Genomic DNA, 23,366 nt, shown 5'->3' with positions numbered 1-23,366 from the left:
TTAGGCTACATTCATCCACGACTTGACAATGGACTATGTCTTGAGTTGCAAGTTTTGTGAAAACAGATTTCACTCAAAAGTCTCAACTGGTACATGGTTGCCATTAGGCTACCCCGCAGTTTGGACCATATACACCATACTCACTGGTCCCTTTGTGAGCTTACTAGAGATCACCCAAGTCTCATGGACTGCAAGGTTTACAGTCCGGGCTCATATAGGTGTGTTCTTTCAAGAGTACTTCGTATGACAACATCTTTGCTAAACATATCTAATAGAAACACATTAAGGCATGTTGTCAGCCTACCCTACACCTCTGAGCATTACAACTATGAGAGTTTTGCATCTTCACATAGAGTGGGTTACATGTTACTCTACTCTATTAACCAATACCTTGTTCTTCCCAGGTCCTAATTCACGGGATCTCCAATCACAAAGGTTGGGTTACTACTATGGTGTAACATTTGTGGGTCTCATACCCATCTCCCCCTCGATGCATTATCTATCACACTTCGTGATTGAGGGAGTTCTGGATTAGGGGGTCTCCGGACAGCCGGACTATATCCTTTGGCCAGACTGTTGGACTATGAAGACACAAGATTGAAGACTTCGTCCCGTATTCGGATGGGACTCTACTCGGCGTGGAAGGCAAGCTAGGCAATACGGATATGTATATCTCCTCCTTTGTAACCGACCTTGTGTAACCCTAGCCCCCTCCGGTGTCTATATAAACCGAAGGGTTTTAGTCCGTAGGACAACCTACAATCATGCCATAGGCTAGCTTCTAGGGTTTAGCCTCTCCGATCTCGTGGTAGATCAACTCTTGTAATACTCATATCATCAAGAATAAATCAAGTAGGACGTAGGGTTTTACCTCCATCAAGAGGGCCCAAACCTGGGTAAAACATCGTGTCCCCCGCCTCCTATTACCATCCGCCTTAGACGCACAGTTCAGGACCCCCTACCCGAGATCCGCCGGTTTTGACACCGACATTGGTGCTTTCATTGAGAGTTCCTCTGTGATGTCGCCGTAAGGAAGGATGCCTCATCTTGTTGTTAAAAACAACATTACCGCCGGGGAGCCCTGGCTGTCGGCCAAACTCTCCGGCTAGGCAGTTTCGTCATGCCCGCCTGTTCGGCTGCTGCACCGACGATGAATTCTCGCGTCATCGAAAACAGCCTCCACGTCGGCTCGAAATTCGCCGAGCAGATGGATCCAATGGAGCTCTCTTTCGTAAACGAGCTCTTAGATCACATGGCCTCCTTGGGAATCGCTACAAACTATGATCGGATTGGGCTTAAACCCGATCGAAGGGAGATTAACTCTCCACCGGTCACCCATCATGTTGCGGTGGTGGAGGAACAATGCAGCGATTCTTCCTCTATCTTGAGAACTAACTATGTCCGAATTCCCGAGCTCTCCGAGCCGGATACCCGTTTACGGGAGGACCCTGCAAAATTCATAGCACAACGAATACAATACCAACGCACAGCCTTAGAGCATGTTGGATACTCCGGCAGGTGGCCAAAAGTGGTGAGTATCTTCTTATCCCAAATGCCATAGAACACCATCCCGTGGATAACAATATGGTATTAACAGTCTTTGAGACCTTCACGTCAAATAAAAGGCACAAGCGAACACTCCGCAACATTGCCGAAGTCTGCCACGTAGCAGCAATAAATCCATGGAGTGACACGGCTATTACCTTCAATGCCAGTGATGAACCTAAATTCTGAACAGCCCGAGCACCAGCCGCTCTGGTCCTCTATCCAATCGTGGACGGCTTTCGACTCACCAAAGTACTCATGGACGGCGGTAGCGGATTAAACCTCATCTATGAGGAAACTCTTCAAAAAATGGAAATAGATTGGAACCGCATTGAGCAAAGCAGCACAACCTTCAGAGGAATCATACCCAGTCGGGAAGCACGATGCGCTTGGAAAATCACACTAGATGTTGTATTCGGTACGCCAAAGAACTATAGGTCCGAAGAAATTACATTTCAAGTGGCCCCGTTCAGCAGTGGATACCACGCCCTTTTAGGACGTGAGGCGTTCACGATCTTCCAAGCCGTACCCCATTATGGGTACATGAAGCTCAAAATGCCCGGGCCCAACGGTATCATTACTCTCTCCAGTGATCCGGACATAGCACTCCATGCTCAAAATAAAACAGCCGCACTGGCCCTCGAGGCATTATCCGAAGCCCTCTCGGCCGAGGAATTAACCATGCTACGCTCCACAGTGGACAGGGACGATGTGATACTCGACAAGAGATCCAAGTCCACCTCGTTTAAACCAGCAGATGAAATAGTCAAATTCCAAGTCCACCCAACGGACCCTACAAAAACAGCCTCCATCGGGGCATAGTTAAACCCTGCCGTGGACGCCGCACTACGAGAGTTCCTGCTCGAGAATTGGGACATATTCGCCTGGCATCCCTCAGACATGCCAGGAATCCCACGCAGGCTGGCCGAGCATAGCCTCAATATCCTAAAGGGATTCAAGCCGGTCAAACAGGCTCTTTGGCGTTTCTCCGAACCTAAGAGACAGGCCATGGGAGAGGAACTAGCCAAGTTATTGGAGGGCGGATTCATCAGAGAAATAAAACACCCGGACTGGCTAGCAAACCTGGTGATGGTACCAAAGAAGGATAAATCCTGGCGCCTTTGTGTCGATTTCAAGGACCTCAATAAAGCTTGCCCAAAGGATCCCTTCCCCCTCCCCTGCATTGATCAAATTATTGATGCTACCGCAGGACACGAGTCATTGTGTTTCCTCGACGCATACTCCGGTTACCACCAAATCAAGATGGCGGAGTCCGACCAAGCCGCAACGGCATTCATCACACCATACGGTCCCTTCTATTTCAACACAATGCCTTTTGGTCTCAAAAACGCCGGCGCAATATATCAGCGCATGATTCAGACATGTCTGGAGAAACAAATCGGCAAAACAGTAGAGGCATACGTAGATGATGTGGTCGTCAAAACCAAACACGCCGACTCTCTAATAGACGACTTGAGGCTCACATTCGACAACCTCCGAACATACGACATCAAGCTCAATCCGGAAAAATGCTTTTTCGACGTACCAGCCGGAAAGCTCCTGGGTTTCATTGTCTCCAGTAGAGGTATTGAAGCTAATCCGACCAAAATCCGAGCTTTGTCATAGTTGGCTACCCCAATAGACCTCAAACAAATCCAGAAGTTAACTGGATGTGTGGCGGCTCTAATCCGCTTTATCTCCCGCTTAGGAGAAAAGGATTACCCCTTTATCGCCTCCTTCGGCGCACCGAACACTTCGAGTGGACGGACGCTGCCACAGCTGGATTGGATGAAATAAAAGCCATACTGGCAACCAACCCAATCCTGGCCGCGCCAAACATCAGTGAACCAATGCTATTATACATTGCGGTAACTCATTAGGTTGTAAGCGCAGTGCTTGTCGTCGAACGAGAAGCGGACAGACATAAATTCCCTCTTCAAAAGCCGGTATATTATGTATCCACTGTCCTCACTCCATGCAAATCACGGTACCCACATTATCAAAAGATAGCCTATGCAATATTCATGGCATCCCGAAAACCGCAACACTACTTTCAAGAGTGTTCAATTACAGTAGCCTCGGAGGTGTCACTCAATGATATCATAAACAAGCGCGACGCCACAGGTCGGATTGCCAAATGGGCCATTGAGCTCCTCTCGTTCGACATAACATACAAACCTCGGCGAGCCATTAAATCGCAAGTATCGGCTGACTTTGTCGCCGAATGGACGGAAGCCGAACTCCCTAAAGAGTACGGCGCATACTCCAATTGGATTATGCACTTCGACGGCTCCAAAATGCTGGCTGGACTAGGTGCTGGCGTCGTCCTGACGTTCCCAACTGGAGATACAGTTCAATACGTACTGCAGATACTGTATACATATTCCAACAATGCAGCCGAATAGGAAGCCCTGTTACATGGTCTTCGGATGGCAGTTTCCATGGGCATTCAGCGTCTGGAGATGCATGGGGACTCGAACCTTGCAATATCCCAAATAAATGGAGACTTTGATGCCGAGGATCCGAAGATGGCGGCCTATTGTAACGCCGTCCTAAAGATGTCAGCTCGGTTCGAGGGGCTCGAATTTCACCATGTGGCTCGGGAAAACAATCAGGCGGCGGATATCCTCGCCCGCATCAGCGCAAAACACGATGTGGTCCCCCCAACATCTTTTTAGAGAGGTTGTTTAAGCCATCCGTGGTATGGGAGGGGGACACCGGCAATATTAGTCCGGACCCGGCCACAACACTCAATATCGAACACTCTGACATAATCGGAGGCTCTGCCACCGAAACAACACCTTCAGCCCACGTAATAATGGCCATCATAGCCCCGTGGACAGAACCATTCCTGGCCTACCTAACTAGGCAGGAACTTCCGGAGGACCAAAATGAGGCACGCTGCATAGTGCGGCGATCTAAGGCCTACAGGGTCCATGAGGGAGAACTGTATAAAAAAGCACTACCAGAGTCCTTCAAAGGTGCATCTCTGAAGAGGAAGGGCGGAACCTTTTGGCAGAAATTCACGCCGGACTCGGCGGCCACCACGCCGCAGCCCGGGATCTTGTAAGCAAGGCCTTCTATACAGGATTCTATTGGCTGACGGCCCGGGCAGACGCACAGGACTTGGTCCAATGCTGCGCCGGTTGCCAGCTTTTTGCAAATCAAAGCCACATGCCACCCACCACCCTCCAAACAATCCCCATTACATGGCCCTTCGCGGTCTGGGGGCTTGACATGGTTGGACCCCTTAAAGGGGGAACCCACAATAAAAAATACTTACTGGTCATGGTGGATAAATTCACCAAATGGATAGAAGCCAAACCTGTTAAAACAACCGAATCCAGACCGGTGATAGACTTTATATCCGGGGTCGTACACCGTTATGGCGTCCCCCACAGCATCATCACTGACAACGGCACGAACTTCACGGCCGATGAGGTAAAACTCTGGTGCAGCAAAATGGGCATCAAGCTCGATTATGCTTAAGTCTATCACCCACAAACCAATGGCCAAGTTGAGCGAGCAAACAATCTTATAATGAGCGGCATTAAACCCAGATTAGTGCGGTCCTTAACAGAGTCTAACACGCACTAGGTAGAGGAGCTCGACTCCGTACTCTGGGGGCTGCGGACCACGCTGAATCGTAGTACCGGATATACGCCCTTCTTTATGGTGTATGGTGCAGAGGCAGTCTTGCCCTGTGACATAATTCATGACTCACCTCGAGTGCGCATGTACTAAGAAAGAGAAGCGAGCTCAATCGGCAGGACAGTCTAGACACCCTGGAGGAGGAGCGCGACGTGGCAAAAGCCCGTTCCGCATTTTATCAGCAACAAGCTCACAGATACCAAAGCAGAGAAGTACGGGCCAAAACTTATAACGTTGGCGAACTAGTTCTACGCCTGCCGGATAAGAAAAAGAACAAGCTCAAGCACAAATGGGAAGGTCCCTTCATTATTGACCAAGTTCTGACCAGTGGAGCATACCGTCTACGGGATGCATCGAATAATCGACTCGAGCCGAACCCATGGAACGCAGCCAGGCTCCGAAGATTCTACGCCTAGCGCCGGACTCTATATTCGTCTCCTTCCTCTGTCCATTTTTTGCATATACATTATCTGTCTTGTTTTTCTTTCTTTCTTTTATTCTTTCTCCAGGCCTTCAAGGGCCAACTTGTGCCTCGCTTGCACATTATAGATGCGCTAGCCGCGCTCATCATACCCGGGGGCTTCTTTCACAGAAGCTTAATTATTTATCTGGGCCTCATGCCCCGCACATGTGTTATACTTTCACATGTACCTTTTTTCGCCATTATATGCATCGATATGACTTAAGTTTTGGCCAAGCTGGGTTGCCTGTCTCTTGTATTTATGCCCTACGTTCCCGTTAATTTGGCTAGGGCATAAGGGGAGCACCTCTGAGATTGTTACTATCGGGTCAGCCAGATGTGTACCTCTGACTAGGTGAAGCCAAAAGCTAGTGTTCTTAAGGGAATATTCGGTCGATGAACAAAAGTTGATTTTTATTTATTTTCCATATGTGCCCCTAGATGTTTTTTCCCGCGTTTCCTATCGCAGTCCGGACATGCATTTTAGGGCATGCGTACCCAGAGAAAGGAACCCTTAACAGAACTATTCTCCCTGGAAGATGTTTCTTACTACCCATGTAATATAACATAACTAGTTGGGCACTTGTCTGTTCAAGCACTAATGACCCCTACGCCTGGTCTCCACGCATACCCCGGTTCTTATATAGCCGAGCGGGTATTCGGATACACTCCGGACTATTGGGTCCCGAGGTTGAAGCGAAAAGGTCCGCCATGACAAATGATCTACAATCCGGCTAGAAGGCATTATACATGTCACTTTCATTACATAGTCATGCAGACTGGCTAAATTCCTCTTCTATACCATCCAACAGGCGGTCTAGCCTACAATCCTGTTGGGAATACTTTGCGGCTAATTCTACTTGCCCATAAACTAAGCTAACGGGGATCTCTTTTCTGTCGGGCCCCACAGGTCCGACCTCGGCCATGTGATTTGGGTCAGCCTTGGTATACCGCGTCTTCACCATGGCCCAGGATTCCCTGGCACCTTGACGGCAGGCCGATATCTTCCATAATCGGAAGCGCGGCCGTGCTCCCTTGAGCTTCTCCGTAAGCTTTGCAACGCCTTCTGGCCGGGAGATGGATGGCCACAAGGCCGGGGCAACACCTTGCATCACCTGTCGAACTTGTTCGTGCAGTTGTGAGAGCTCGGATAGAAGATCACCCATAGACCCGGGCATTTCCTCCGCAGGACGACCCGTCAGCATACCTACAGACATAACGCGGTTAGCCGGCTTCTTCGCCGAACTCCTCCAAAAGGATTCGTTCAAGCACTTACTGAAAATGCCGCGTCGAAGCCGCTTATTCTCCTTTTCGGAGTCTGCAAGATGGGCTCGAACGTCTTTCAGTTCCACGCTTAGCTTGGTATTGGCGTCTTGGAGATTGTTTTCCTCCCGCCTCACCTCAGTCAGCATGCGTTCGCCAGCCTTTAGCTGTCGCACGACATGCTGGTCCTTCAGATTTTCTCCGGATTCATCTGCAACATCTATTGTTAGATCTGCAACCACGCCACACACTATATGGTAACCATCATTCTTTAAAGTAAATGTTACCAGCAGGGGACTTTTTCGGTTCCTTCAATGCGGCAACAGCGGCCCGCAGTTGGGTCTTGCATTCCTCCAGCTCCTGTGACAGCCGAGTATTCTTCTCTGTAAGAACCTGCACAACAAAGATGATCCTTAAATCAGTTCTGCTAACTGTTTCAAGTCTCAGGGGCTACTGATACATATAATCGTCAGATTTACTTACCCGTACATCCTTTACATACTGTTACGTGGCTCTGGCTAGACCATCTTGAGCAGCACGGAGGTACGCCTCTCCAGAATTGAAGGCATCAAATGCCTCTGGTGAGAAACAAGCGTCGCGGAGTACGGCTCGACGGCGCCTATGATTCATGGCGCTTTCCACATCTAAATTTGTGGCGGATAATCTATCTCCATCCTCTGTAGGGGGATTATCCGACGCGCGCCCCATATCGGCTTCGGCCTCTATGTCCGGTCCCGGTGCCCAACTGGTGGAAGCGTGATTAGCAACATCGCCGAACATATTCCGGCGAGCGTTTTTTCTGTTAAAGAAACACGGGCGTCATTACATTTCGAGAAAGACGACAACCATGGAGCGGGTTTTCTGTTATACCTTTGCGCCGACGTCTCCGTCCTGACCGCCTTCCTTTTTGGCCTGCCCGGCCTCGGTGCCTCTTGTTGGCGAGTTGCTGCGGGTTCGGCAGGGCGTCCCGAATGCCTTCCCTGTAAAAACGCCATATGTATATGGTAGGTGAAGTGTCTAAAAGGGGATCCTAGTTTTTGGAGTTGGGATTTTTGGTTTTTTTACGTGCGATGCAGGAAGCAGTCCGGGATAGTCGCCCGTAATGGCCACCATGGCATCATCGCAGCTTAACTGATAGAATTGCCGGTCTATCAGCTCCACGAATATGACTAGATCTTCTTCGAGTCCGGAGTCGAGGGCCCGGTCAGGGTCCACTGGTTGTGGAGATGGGCTGCTCACCTCCCTTATGGCTTTTCGCAGTTCCTGCCGCAAAATGGCAAGGTGAGTACCTACTACAAAGAATGCGGGAAGAATGGGAGTAAGGAGATATAACTCACCCATCTTGGAGGGTTGTACATGGAGAATCCATCCCGTGGCTTGATGTGGATGAACTCCTCTTCCTCTCCTTTGAACAATTCAGACATAATTTTTGCCAAAGCGGCAGCGTCGCCCGGACCTTTACGTCCGCAACGGGTGGCGTCATCTTCCCCGTTAAAACAACACAAGGGGTGTCCTCGATATTGAAGTGGTTGCACTCCCCGCATTATGCATATTGACATAACTTCGATTACTGTCAATCCTGATTGAGCCAGTGCTTTAATCTGACTCATCAGGTAAAGGACTTCCCCGTTGTCTTCCTCCTGGGGGCTCCATGGGTGCCAACTTCAGTGTTTCTTCAGAGGAGCATTACTGAACTCAGGAAGACCCCGCCGAACAGGGTCCGGAAGGGGGACGTCCTCCATATAAAACCATTCCGAAGGCCAGTCTTCAGACATCTTCTTCAGAGTACCGGACAGGTATCCGGTTTCGGCGATGCGCCATATCTCGGCCCCGCCCACTTGATAAAGTGACCCCTTCTGTGTGCGAGGGACGAGGCAAAATAACCTTTTTCACAGCTCGAAATGAGCCTCGCAACCCAGGAACAACTCGCAGAGGGCAACATAGCCGGCGATGTGTAAAATAGAGGCAGGGGTGAAATTATGCAATTGGAGGCCATAGAACTCCAGGAGCCCGTGGAGGAACAGATGAATCAGAAATCCGAGTCCCCTCAATAAATAAGGGACAAGGCATACCCGCTCCCCCGTAGAGGGGCTGGGGAAGCTCTCCGCTTGCTCCCCGCCATTATAGGTGGCAAGCCCGGCTCGAACGGGCACCATATACACCGGAGGGAGAAATCCCTTAGTCTGCAGTTCGACTAGTCGACTGTGTGGGACTGAACACCTCTCCCAATCACCTGGCTTAGGGCTACGGGGGTGGGATGAGGAGTTGTGGAGGTCGGCCATGCTGGAGTGGATCTTTCCGAAACACGCTTTGATGTATTCTCGCTGGGGGACGATGGTATGGATCGGATCTAAGAATCCCCATCCCTTTAATAGGCAATTTATTTATCCGGCTAGGGGGCGAATGTAAAAACGCCCTGGCGCCTCGTATTCATTTCGACGCATGGAAGATAGCCCTTATTGGGCACAGAAGCCAAGAGGTTCAACATTTCTGGGACCGTACACTGCTCAACAAACGTTTGAGATTTGGAGAAGAACCCGTCTTGCAATGCCGAAGACAACACAGCGCGCCGGACTCATCGTCATTGAAGCCTGGTTCAGGGGCTACTGAGGGAGTCCTGGATTAGGGGGTCTCCGGACAGCCGGACTATATCCTTTGGCCGAACTGTTGGACTATGAAGACACAAGATTGAAGACTTCGTCCCGTGTCCGGATGGGACTCTAATCGGCGTGGAAGGCAAGCTAGGCAATACGGATATGTATATCTCCTCCTTTGTAACCGACCTTGTGTAACCCTAGCCCCCTCCGGTGTCTATATAAACCGGAGGGTTTTAGTCTGTAGGACAACCTACAATCATACCATAGGCTAGCTTCTAGGGTTTAGCCTCTCCGATCTCGTGGTAGATCAACTCTTGTAATACTCATATCATCAAGAATAAATCAAGCAGGACGTAGGGTTTTACCTCCATCAAGAGGGACCGAACCTGGGTAAAACATCGTGTCCCCCGCCTCCTATTACCATCCGCCTTAGACGCACAGTTCGGGACCCCCTACCCGAGATCCGTCGATTTTGACACTGACAGTGATAGTCTGTTTGCAAAGGGATCCGCCAGGTTTTGTTTGTTTGAATATACATAACAATTATTACTCTAGAGTTTCTCAACTTCCTGATAGACTTCAAATGTCTCTTCACATGTCTTAATGACTTTGCATTATCCTTATAATTGTTCACTTTAGTTATAACCGTTTGGTTGTCACAATTCATAAGAATAGCCAGCATAGGTTTTTCAACCAGAGGCAAGTCCATCAAGAGCTCACGCAGATATTGTGCTTCAACAGTGGCTGTGTCTAAAGTAGCAAGTTCTACTTCCATAGTTGACCTCATCAATATGGTATATTTACAAGACTTCCATGACACTGGACCACCTCCATGAGTAAATACATACCCACTAGTGGCGTAGAGTACATCAACATCAGAGATCCAATTCAAATATCCTTCTAGTACGGTAGGATGTCCTGAATAGTGAATTCTGTAACTCATAGTACCTCTCAATAGCGCAAGACCCTTTCTAGTGCATGCCATGATCATCACATGGGTTGGAGATGAAGCTACTCAGTTTTCTCACATCATGGCCTTGTTGCACTAGCTAAGTACATGTCTGAACCGACAATTTAAGAGTATCTTAATTGATCTCTTGTTTCTTTCTTGTTCCGTCTGAGTGTCACATTGGGATAATAAGGTGTTGGATAAGGCTTGCTATCCATAAGGCCGAGCCGGCTCAAGAACTTCTCAACATAGTGAGATTGCGTTAGAGTAATCCCACTCTCATCCTTAATCAGTTTGATGTTTAGAATTGCATCGGCTTCTCCTAGATCTTTCATGTCAAAGCTCTTTGATAGAAAAGATTTGACCTCATTGATCGCATCAATGTTTGTACCCACATACAAACGTAATATAACACCATTGCCCCTGCTAGAGCAATAGTAAACTGATGTCTACTACACAACTTATTCTTGTAGACTTGTGTTGGGCCTCCAAGTGCAGAGTTTTGTAGGACAATAGCAAATTTCCCTCAAGTGGATGACCTAAGGTTTATCAATCCGTGGGAGGCATAGGATGAAGATGGTCTCTCTCAAACAACCCTGCAACCAAATAACAAAGAGTCTCTTGTGTCCCCAACACATCCAAAACAATGTAAATTGTATAGGTGCACTAGTTCGGTGAAGAGATGGTGATACAAGTGTAGTATGGATAGTAGATATAGGCTTTTGTAATATGAAAATATAAAAAGCAAGGTAACTAGTAACAAAAGTGAGCAAAAATGGTATTGCAATGCTTGAAAACAAGGCCTAGGGTTCATACTTTCACTAGCACAAAATCTCTCAACAATGATAGCATAATTGGATCATATAACAGCCCCTCAACGTGCAATAAACAATCACTCCAAAGTTCCTATCACACAGAACATAAGATGAAATTGTTTGTAGGGTACGAAACCACCTCAAAGTTATTCTTTCCGATCACTCCCTTGAGCCATTCCTATAAGTGTCACACACAACCCTAGATTTCATACTAAAATAACACCATATGACACGCATCAATCAACCCTAATATCACCTAGATACTCCAATGTTACCACAAGTATCCATGGGGTAATTATACGATGTGCATCGCACAATTTCAGATTCATAATATTCAATCCAACACAAAGAACTTCAAAGAGTACCCCCAAGATTTCTATCGGAGAAAAGAATATGAAAACACGTATCAACCCCTATGCATAGATTACCCCAATGTTACCACGGGAATCCGCAAGTTGATAACCAAAACATACATCAAGTGAATCAATATAACATCCCATTGGCACCACGGATATCCCATAGCAAGACGTGCATTAAGTGCTCTCGCATCCAAAAGATTCAAACCGACATAACAAAACCTCAAAGGAAAAAGTTCAATTCATCACAAGAAGGTAGAGAAGGAACAACACCATAAAATCCAACTATTAACAAAGCTCGAGGTACATCAAGATCGTGACAAATCAAGAACATGAGTGAGAGAGAGATCAAACACATAGCTACTAGTACATAACCTTAGACCCGAGGGTGAACTACTCCCTCCTCATCATGGTGGCCACCGGGATGATGAAGATGGCCTCCGGTCATGATTTCCCCCTCTAGCAGGGTGCCGGAACAGGGTCCTGATTGAGTTTTCATGGATACAGAGGCTTGCGGTGGTGGAAGTTCTCATCTAGGGTTCTTTCTAGGGTTTGGGTATTTATAGGAATTTTTGGCGTCAGTCTCACATCAAGGGGGTCCACGAGGCAGCGACAAGCTCAGTCACCCCTACCTAGGGGTAGGGTGCACCTAGCAAGCTTGTCGTGCCCTTGTGGGTCTTCTGGGCCTCCCATGAAGCTTCGGGGGTCTCTTTTGGTCCACAAAAAATCATCGTAAATTTTCAGCCCATTCCGAGAACTTCTATTTCTGCATAAAAAACGACACCACGGTAGTTCTACTGAAAACAACATTAGTCCGGGTTAGTTCTAATCAAATCATACCAAAACCATATAAAATTATTGTAAATATGGCATGAATACTTCATAAATTATAGATACGTTGGAGACGTATCATAAACACACCTATCAGCCTCATTAATGAAAAAGCCTACAAAAGTCAGAGTTCTGTCAAACTTCTCATGCCATTGCTTAGATGCCTATTTTAGACCATACAAAGATTTTAACAACTTGCACACCTTTCTCTCTTCAACTTTTACCACAAACCTGTCAGACTGATTGATAATTCCCAAGTGCAAGGAATCATCGTAGCAATTTCCAAAGGTGGAAGTGATAAGTATGGAGTGCCGAACCCACAAGGAGATAAAGGTAAGATCAATATTCTCTCAAGTCCTATCTGCCACTGATACGACTCTACATACACCGAACGTTTGCTTCCATCTAGAAACGAGAAATAAAACTACGTTGTGGGTATCAAGAAGATAGCTTTGCATGATATCGGATAACTAAAATATAAAAATAGGTGCTATTAACATAAAGTTAGAATATATTATTATAAATAGCAAGTGTGGAATAATGATGGATCGGTGTGTGGACTTATCCTAGGAAATTGTTAACAAGATCGGTAATCGTTATTGCAATTTTATATGAGGGAGAGGCATAAGCTAACATACTTTCTCTACTTGGTTCATATGCACTTATGATTGGAACTCTGGCAAGCATCCGCAACTACTAAAGGTCATTAAGGTAAAACCCAACTGTAGCACTAAAGTATCAAGTCCCCTTTATCCCATACGCAACAACCCCTTACTCGGGTTTAAGCTTCTGTCACTCTAGCAACCCACTATAAGCGAATCATGAACGTATTGCAACACCTACAATGGGAATCCTTCATGTGTGCATGACACGGAAGGCACCATAGGACAAAACCAAAATAAAACATACAACTCAAACCAATCTAGATCATCAATCAACCCAAAGACAAAGAAATCTACTCAAAACATCATAGGATGGCAACACATCATTGGATCATAATATGTGGCATAAAGCACCATGCTCAAGTAGGGGGTTACAATGGGGTGTAGGAGAGTGGGCCGCTTAAAAGAGATGAGGAAGGTGATGAAGATGGTGATGTTGATGAAGACGATCATGGCGGCGATGGTTCTCCCGGTGGCACTCCGGTGCCACCGAGAGAGAGGGGGAGAGGGTCTCCCCCTTGTGCTTCCTCCTCCATGGCTTCCCCCTAGATGGGGATAGGTTCTTCCTCTGGTCCTTGGCCTCCATGGTGATGATGGCCCCCTCTGGCTTCCTCCTCCATGGCCTCCGGTGATGATGGCCCCCTTCGGCAGGGTGCGAGAGAGGGCCTAGATTGATTTTTCATGGATACAGAGGCTTGCGGCAGCGGAACTTCTAATCTAGGGTTCTTTTCAGAGGTTTGGGGATTTATAATAATTTTTGGCGTCGGTCTCACATCAAGGGGGTGCCCAGGGCACGCCCTGATGGCTTGTGGCCACCTCGGTCACTTCCTGGCCCAGCTCCGGTGCTTCGGGGGTCTCTTCTGATCCATAAAAAATCACCGTAAATTTTCATCCGATTTCAAGAACTTTTATTTCTACACAAAAGCCGACACCACGGTAGATCTGCTGAAAACAACGTCAGTCCGGGTTAGTTCTAATTAAATCATACCAAAACCCTATAAAATTGTTGTAAACATGGTGGATACTTCATAAATTATACATACGTTGGAGACATATCAGCATCCCCAAGCTTAATTCCTGCTCGTCCCCGAGTAGGTAAATGATAAAAGAAATAATTTATGAAGTGTGAATGGTAGCATAGTGCATAAATTTGATCAATGATAGTTTCAAACCCCTTTTCTAGCATCATTATATATCATAAACAGTAGCTCATCTCATAAAACTTCTCATGATGAAGTAACAAGCTATTCACATGTTAAAGTATAGACCATAAAGTTTCTTGAAAACTAACAAGCTATTCACATGTTAAAGTATAGACCATAAAGTTTCTTGAAAACTAACAAACTATGTTTCTAGTCACCAAACAATTGCAATTCATCTTATTTTCAGGAAGGGTCTATGTAAGAGCTTTTATTTAGCAAATTCCACATACTCAACTATCATATGGTCTTCCATGATTGCTAACACTCAATGCATATTTTAGAACAAATAGCATCTGTTGAACACAGATAAGGATAGGGGCTTAATGTTTCGCCTCCCAATTTATTTATCATATAGATAATTGTCAAAAATAATAATTCATGATCAAATATATTTGAATGGCCATATATGCTTGGATCTTTCCCCACCACATGATGCTTGCCAAATAAAGAATAATTGAGGTTGAAATAAGAAGGAATACTATTGACTCTTGCATACAAGTAAATACATGAAAGTAAAAGATAGGCCCTTCGCAGAGGGAAGCAGAGGTTGTCATGCGCTTTTTATTTTTGGATGTGCAAACCCTTAATACAAAGGAACTTCACGTTGTATTGCCCTTTGTGATAGCAACCTTTATTATGTAGTTCGTCGCTTTTATTTCTTTACCATCACAAATACATACAACGCTTATTTTCCCTTACAATAAAAGATCATACATATTTAGGAGCAATTTTTATTGCTTTTTGCACCGATGAAAACTTACTTGAAGGATCTTAGTCAATCCATAGGTAGATATGGTGGACACTGATGGCAAGAATCTGAGTTTAAGGGTTATGGGTGCACAAGTAGTATATCTACTTAGTACAATTTTTTGGCTAGCAAAAGATCCTAAGCAAGCACCACATGTTGGAGGATCCATAACAATATAACTTCTATACAAATATACCCAAACATAACTCATTATGTTGTCTTCCTTGTCCTACTTCAACTAATTTGCTCAGGTTTGAAAATAATTAATGGGGCTCACAATCATAGAAGATGTCCAAGATAGTATATTTATATGTGAAATCCCTCTTCCTTCAATATTCTTTCATGAATTGTTCAAGTGACCAATGTATTGTTTGCTAACTTTCAATAAATTTACCCACCTATACTTCTTATATGTGAATTCACTACTCCCCATGGTACAAGCATATGAAACATATATAATTTGAGATTTATGATATTCAATTCATTCAACCATTTACTCATATAGGATATAAGTGAAGCATGAGAGTTAATGACAAAACTACTCCAGAAAGATATAAGTGAAGATCAATGAGTATCAAAATAGTTAAATAGCCATGTGAGGACTCTCTCTCATTCAAGATTTCAGATCCAGTGATTTTATTCAAACAGCAAGTAAAATGAAAATACGCTCCAAGGAAAACACATATCATGTGACGAATTAAAATATAGCTCCAAGTAAGGTGTAACGGTAGTGTTGAAGATGAAAGAGGGGATGCCTTCCGGGGCATCCCCAAGCTTAGGAGCTTGAGTCTTCCTTGAATATTACCTTGGGGTGCCTTGGTCATCCCCAAGCTTAGGGTTTTTCCACTCCTTATTCTCCTCATATCAACATCTCACTCAAAACTTGAAAACTTCAATCACACGAAACTTAACGGAACTTCGTGAGATGGGTTAGTATGATAAAGACAAATCATTCACTTTGTTACTATCAAGATAAGATTCATAATTGTTCTCGCACAATTCCTACTATACCATATCATTTCTACAATTTATATTGAGCAATATAAGCCATAGAAACTAGAAAACAAGCAAACTATGCATTGAAAACAGAATTTGTCAGAAACAAAACAGTCTGTAATGATCTGAACAACAACCATACTTTTGCTATTCCAAAAATTCTAAAAAATTAGGACAATGTTGGCAATTTGTATATCAATCTTGTGTAAAAAAATCAGATCAAAAGCATGCTTCTGTGATTTTTTTAAAATTCTGGCAATAAGCGCAAAAGTTTCTGCTTTTTCAGCAAGATCAAATCAACTACCACCATAGATCATCCGAAAGGTCTTACTTGGCACTTTATTGAAACAAAAGCTATAAAACATGATTACTGCAGTAGCATAATCATGAGAACAAAAAAAATAGCCGGGGTAAATATTAGGTTGTTTCCCAACAAGCGCTTTTCTTTAATGCATTTTTAGCTAGGCATGACATTTTAATGATACTCTTCCAAGCCCAATTCCGATGATAAGTTTATTCATACTCTAAAAGATATAAGTGAAGTTCATAGAGAACTATACAATTTTTTGGCTAGCAAAATATCCTAAGCAAGCACCACATGTTGGAGGATCCATAACAATATAACTTCTATACAAATATACCCAAACATAACTCATTATGTTGTCTTCCTTGTCCTACTTCAACTAATTTTCTCAGGTTTGAAAATAATTAATGGGGCTCACAATCATAGAAGATGTCCAAGATAGTATATTTATATGTGAAATCCCTCTTCCTTCAATATTCTTTCATGAATTGTTCAAGTGACCAATGTATTGTTTGCTAACTTTCAATAAATTTACCCACCTATACTTCTTATATGTGAATTCACTACTCCCCATGGTACAAGCATATGAAACATATATAATTGGAGATTTATGATATTCAATTCATTCAACCATTTACTCATATAGGATATAAGTGAAGCACGAGAGTAAATGACAAAACTACTCCAAAAAGATATAAGTGAAGATCAATGAGTATTAAAATAGTTAAATAGCCATGGGAGGACTCTCTCTCATTCAAGATTTCAGATCCAGTGATTTTATTCAAACAGCAAGTAAAATGAAAATACGCTCCAAGGAAAACACATATCATCTGACGAATTAAAATATAGCTCCAAGTAAGGTGTAACGGTAGTGTTGAAGATGAAAGAGGGGATGCCTTCCAGGGCATCCCCAAGCTTAGGAGCTTGAGTTTTCCTTGAATATTACCTTGGGGTGCCTTGGTCATCCCCAAGCTTAGGGTTTTTCCACTCCTTATTCTCCTCATATCAACATCTCACTCAAAACTTGAAAACTTCAATCACATGAAACTTAACGGAACTTTGTGAGATGGGTTAGTATGATAAAGACAAATCATTCGCTTTGTTACTATCAAGATAAGATTCATAATTGTTCTCGCACAATTCCTACTATACCATATCATTTCTACAATTTATATTGAGCAATATAAGCCATAGAAACTAGAAAACAAGCAAACTATGCATTGAAAACAGAATTTGTCAGAAACAAAACAGTCTGTAATGATCTGAACAACAACCATACTTCTGCTATTCCAAAAATTCTAAAAAATTAGGACAATGTTGGCAATTTGTATATCAATCTTGTGTAAAAAATCAGATCAAAAGCACGCTTCTGTGATTTTTTTAAAATTCTGGCAATAAGCGCAAAAGTTTCTGCTTTTTCAGCAAGATCAAATCAACTACCACCATAGATCATCCGAAAGGTCTTACTTGGCACTTTATTGAAATAAAAGCTGTAAAACATGATTACTGCAGTAGCATAATCATGAGAACAAAAAAATAGTCGGGGTAAATATTAGGTTGTCTCCCAACAAGCGCTTTTCTTTAATGCATTTTTAGCTAGGCATGACATTTTAATGATACTCTTCCAAGCCCAATTCCGATGATAAGTTTATTCATACTCTAAAAGATATAAGTGAAGTTCATAGAGCACTATACAATTTTGTGGCTAGCAAAAGATCGTAAGAAAGCCCCACATGTTGGAGGATCCATAACAATATAACTTCTATACAAATATACCCAAACATAACTCATTATGTTGTCTTCCTTGTCCTACTTCAACTAATTTGCTCAGGTTTGAAAATATTTAATGGGGCTCACAATCATAGAAGATGTCCAAGATAGTATATTTATATGTGAAATCCCTCTTCCTTCAATATTCTTTCATGAATTGTTAAAGTGACCAATGTATTGTTTGCTAACTTTCAATAAATTTACCCACCTATACTTCTTATATGTGAATTCACTACTCCCCATGGTACAAGCATATGAAACATATATAATTTGAGATTTATGATATTCAATTCATTCAACCATTTACTCATATAGGATATAAGTGAAGCATGAGAGTTAATGACAAAACTACTCCAGAAAGATATAAGTGAAGATCAATGAGTATCAAAATAGTTAAATAGCCATGTGAGGACTCTCTCTCATTCAAGATTTCAGATCCAGTGATTTTATTCAAACAGCAAGTAAAATGAAAATACGCTCCAAGGAAAACACATATCATGTGACGAATTAAAATATAGCTCCAAGTAAGGTGTAACGGTAGTGTTGAAGCTGAAAGAGGGGATGCCTTCCGGGGCATCCCCAAGATTAGGAGCTTGAGTCTTCCTTTAATATTACCTTGGGGTGCCTTGGTCATCCCCAAGCTTAGGGTTTTTCCACTCCTTATTCTCCTCATATCAACATCTCACTCAAAACTTGAAAACTTCAATCACACGAAACTTAACGGAACTTCGTGAGATGGGTTAGTATGGTAAAGACAAATCATTCACTTTGTTACTATCAAGATAAGATTCATAATTGTTCTCGCACAATTCCTACTATACCATATCATTTCTACAATTTATATTGAGCAATATAAGCCATAGAAACTAGAAAACAAGCAACCTATGCATTGAAAACAGAATTTGTCAGAAACAAAACAGTCTGTAATGATCTGAACAACAACCATACTTCTGCTATTCCAAAAATTCTAAAAAATTAGGACAATGTTGGCAATTTGTATATCAATCTTGTGTAAAAAATCAGATCAAAAGCACGCTTCTGTGATTTTTTGAAAATTCTGGCAATAAGCGCAAAAGTTTCTGCTTTTTCAGCAAGATCAAATCAACTACCACCATAGATCATCCAAAAGGTCTTACTTAGCACTTTATTGAAACAAAAGCTATAAAACATGATTACTGCAGTAGCATAATCATGAGAACAAAAAAATAGTCGGGGTAAATATTAGGTTGTCTCCCAACAAGCGCTTTTCTTTAATGCATTTTTAGCTAGGCATGACATTTTAATGATACTCTTCCAAGCCCAATTCCGATGATAAGTTTATTCATACTCTAAAAGATATAAGTGAAGTTCATAGAGCACTATACAATTTTGTGGCTAGCAAAAGATCCTAAGAAAGCACCACATGTTGGAGGATCCATAACAATATAACTTCTATACAAATATACCCAAACATAACTCATTATGTTGTCTTCCTTGTCCTACTTCAACTAATTTGCTCATGTTTGAAAATAATTAATGGGGCTCACAATCATAGAAGATGTCCAAGATAGTATATTTATATGTGAAATCCCTCTTCCTTCAATATTCTTTCATGAATTGTTCAAGTGACCAATGTATTGTTTGCTAACTTTCAATAAATTTACCCACCTATACTTCTTATATGTGAATTCACTACTCCCCATGGTACAAGCATATGAAACATATATAATTTGAGATTTATGATATTCAATTCATTCAACCATTTACTCATATAGGATATAAGTGAAGCACGAGAGTAAATGACAAAACTACTCCAGAAAGATATAAGTGAAGATCAATGAGTATTAAAATAGTTAAATAGCCATGGGAGGACTCTCTCTCATTCAAGATTTCAGATCCAGTGATTTTATTCAAACAGCAAGTAAAATGAAAATACGCTCCCAGGAAAACACATATCATGTGACGAATTAAAATATAGCTCCAAGTAAGGTGTAACGGCAGTGTTGAAGATGAAAGAGGGGATGCCTTCCGGGGCATCCCCAAGCTTAGGAGCTTGAGTCTTCCTTGAATATTACCTTGGGGTGCCTTGGTCATCCCCAAGCTTAGGGTTTTTCCACTCCTTATTCTCCTCATATCAACATCTCACTCAAAACTTGAAAACTTCAATCACACGAAACTTAACGGAACTTTGTGAGATGGGTTAGTATGGTAAAAACAAATCATTCACTTTGTTACTATCAAGATAAGATTCATAATTTTTCTCGCACAATTCCTACTATTCCATATCATTTCTACAATTTACATTGAGCAATATAAGCCATAGAAACTAGAAAACAAGCAAACTATGCATTGGAAACAGAATTTGTCAGAAACAAAACAGTCTGTAATGATCTGAACAACAACCATACTTCTGCTATTCCAAAAATTCTAAAAAATTAGGACAATGTTGGCAATTTGTATATCAATCTTGTGTAAAAAAATCAGATCAAAAGCACGCTTCTGTGATTTTTTTAAAATTCTGGCAATAAGCGCAAAAGTTTCTGCTTTTTCAGCAAGATCAAATCAACTACCACCATAGATCATCCAAAAGGTCTTACTTGGCACTTTATTGAAACAAAAGCTATAAAACATGATTACTGCAGTAGCATAATCATGAGAACAAAAAAATAGTCGGTGTAAATATTAGGTTGTCTCCCAACAAGCGCTTTTCTTTAATGCATTTTTAGCTAGGCATGACATTTTAATGATACTCTTCCAAGCCCAATTCCGATGATAAGTTTATTCATACTCTAAAAGATATAAGTGAAGTTCATAGAGCACTATACAATTTTGTGGCTAGCAAAAGATCGTAAGAAAGCCCCACATGTTGGAGGATCCATAACAATATAACTTCTATACAAATATACCCAAACATAACTCATTATGTTGTCTTCCTTGTCCTACTTCAACTAATTTGCTCAGGTTTGAAAATATTTAATGGGGCTCACAATCATAGAAGATGTCCAAGATAGTATATTTATATGTGAAATCCCTCTTCCTTCAATATTCTTTCATGAATTGTTCAAGTGACCAATGTATTGTTTGCTAACTTTCAATAAATTTACCCACCTATACTTCTTATATGTGAATTCACTACTCCCCATGGTACAAGCATATGAAACATATATAATTTGAGATTTATGATATTCAATTCATTCAACCATTTACTCATATAGGATATAAGTGAAGCATGAGAGTTAATGACAAAACTACTCCAGAAAGATATAAGTGAAGATCAATGAGTATCAAAATAGTTAAATAGCCATGTGAGGACTCTCTCTCATTCAAGATTTCAGATCCAGTGATTTTATTCAAACAGCAAGTAAAATGAAAATACGCTCCAAGGAAAACACATATCATGTGACGAATTAAAATATAGCTCCAAGTAAGGTGTAACGGTAGTGTTGAAGCTGAAAGAGGGGATGCCTTCCGGGGCATCCCCAAGATTAGGAGCTTGAGTCTTCCTTTAATATTACCTTGGGGTGCCTTGGTCATCCCCAAGCTTAGGGTTTTTCCACTCCTTATTCTCCTCATATCAACATCTCACTCAAAACTTGAAAACTTCAATCACACGAAACTTAACGGAACTTCGTGAGATGGGTTAGTATGGTAAAGACAAATCATTCACTTTGTTACTATCAAGATAAGATTCATAATTGTTCTCGCACAATTCCTACTATACCATATCATTTCTACAATTTATATTGAGCAATATAAGCCATAGAAACTAGAAAACAAGCAACCTATGCATTGAAAACAGAATTTGTCAGAAACAAAACAGTCTGTAATGATCTGAACAACAACCATACTTCTGCTATTCCAAAAATTCTAAAAAATTAGGACAATGTTGGCAATTTGTATATCAATCTTGTGTAAAAAATCAGATCAAAAGCACGCTTCTGTGATTTTTTGAAAATTCTGGCAACAAGCGCAAAAGTTTCTGCTTTTTCAGCAAGATCAAATCAACTACCACCATAGATCATCCAAAAGGTCTTACTTGGCACTTTATTGAAACAAAAGCTATAAAACATGATTACTGCAGTAGCATAATCATGAGAACAAAAAAATAGTCGGGGTAAATATTAGGTTGTCTCCCAACAAGCGCTTTTCTTTAATGCATTTTTAGCTAGGCATGACATTTTAATGATACTCTTCCAAGCCCAATTCCGATGATAAGTTTATTCATACTCTAAAAGATATAAGTGAAGTTCATAGAGCACTATACAATTTTGTGGCTAGCAAAAGATCCTAAGAAAGCACCACATGTTGGAGGATCCATAACAATATAACTTCTATACAAATATACCCAAACATAACTCATTATGTTGTCTTCCTTGTCCTACTTCAACTAATTTGCTCATGTTTGAAAATAATTAATGGGGCTCACAATCATAGAAGATGTCCAAGATAGTATATTTATATGTGAAATCCCTCTTCCTTCAATATTCTTTCATGAATTGTTCAAGTGACCAATGTATTGTTTGCTAACTTTCAATAAATTTACCCACCTATACTTCTTATATGTGAATTCACTACTCCCCATGGTACAAGCATATGAAACATATATAATTTGAGATTTATGATATTCAATTCATTCAACCATTTACTCATATAGGATATAAGTGAAGCACGAGAGTAAATGACAAAACTACTCCAGAAAGATATAAGTGAAGATCAATGAGTATTAAAATAGTTAAATAGCCATGGGAGGACTCTCTCTCATTCAAGATTTCAGATCCAGTGATTTTATTCAAACAGCAAGTAAAATGAAAATACGCTCCCAGGAAAACACATATCATGTGACGAATTAAAATATAGCTCCAAGTAAGGTGTAACGGCAGTGTTGAAGATGAAAGAGGGGATGCCTTCCGGGGCATCCCCAAGCTTAGGAGCTTGAGTCTTCCTTGAATATTACCTTGGGGTGCCTTGGTCATCCCCAAGCTTAGGGTTTTTCCACTCCTTATTCTCCTCATATCAACATCTCACTCAAAACTTGACTTCAATCACACGAAACTTAACGGAACTTTGTGAGATGGGTTAGTATGGTAAAGACAAATCATTCACTTTGTTACTATCAAGATAAGATTCATAATTTTTCTCGCACAATTCCTACTATTCCATATCATTTCTACAATTTATATTGAGCAATATAAGCCATAGAAACTAGAAAACAAGCAAACTATGCATTGAAAACAGAAT

The sequence above is a fragment of the Triticum dicoccoides genome, chromosome 5A, assembly GCF_002162155.2.
Source record: "Triticum dicoccoides isolate Atlit2015 ecotype Zavitan chromosome 5A, WEW_v2.0, whole genome shotgun sequence".
Classification (NCBI taxonomy): Eukaryota; Viridiplantae; Streptophyta; class Magnoliopsida; order Poales; family Poaceae; genus Triticum; species Triticum dicoccoides.
Note: the sequence above shows the minus strand (reverse complement) of the source record.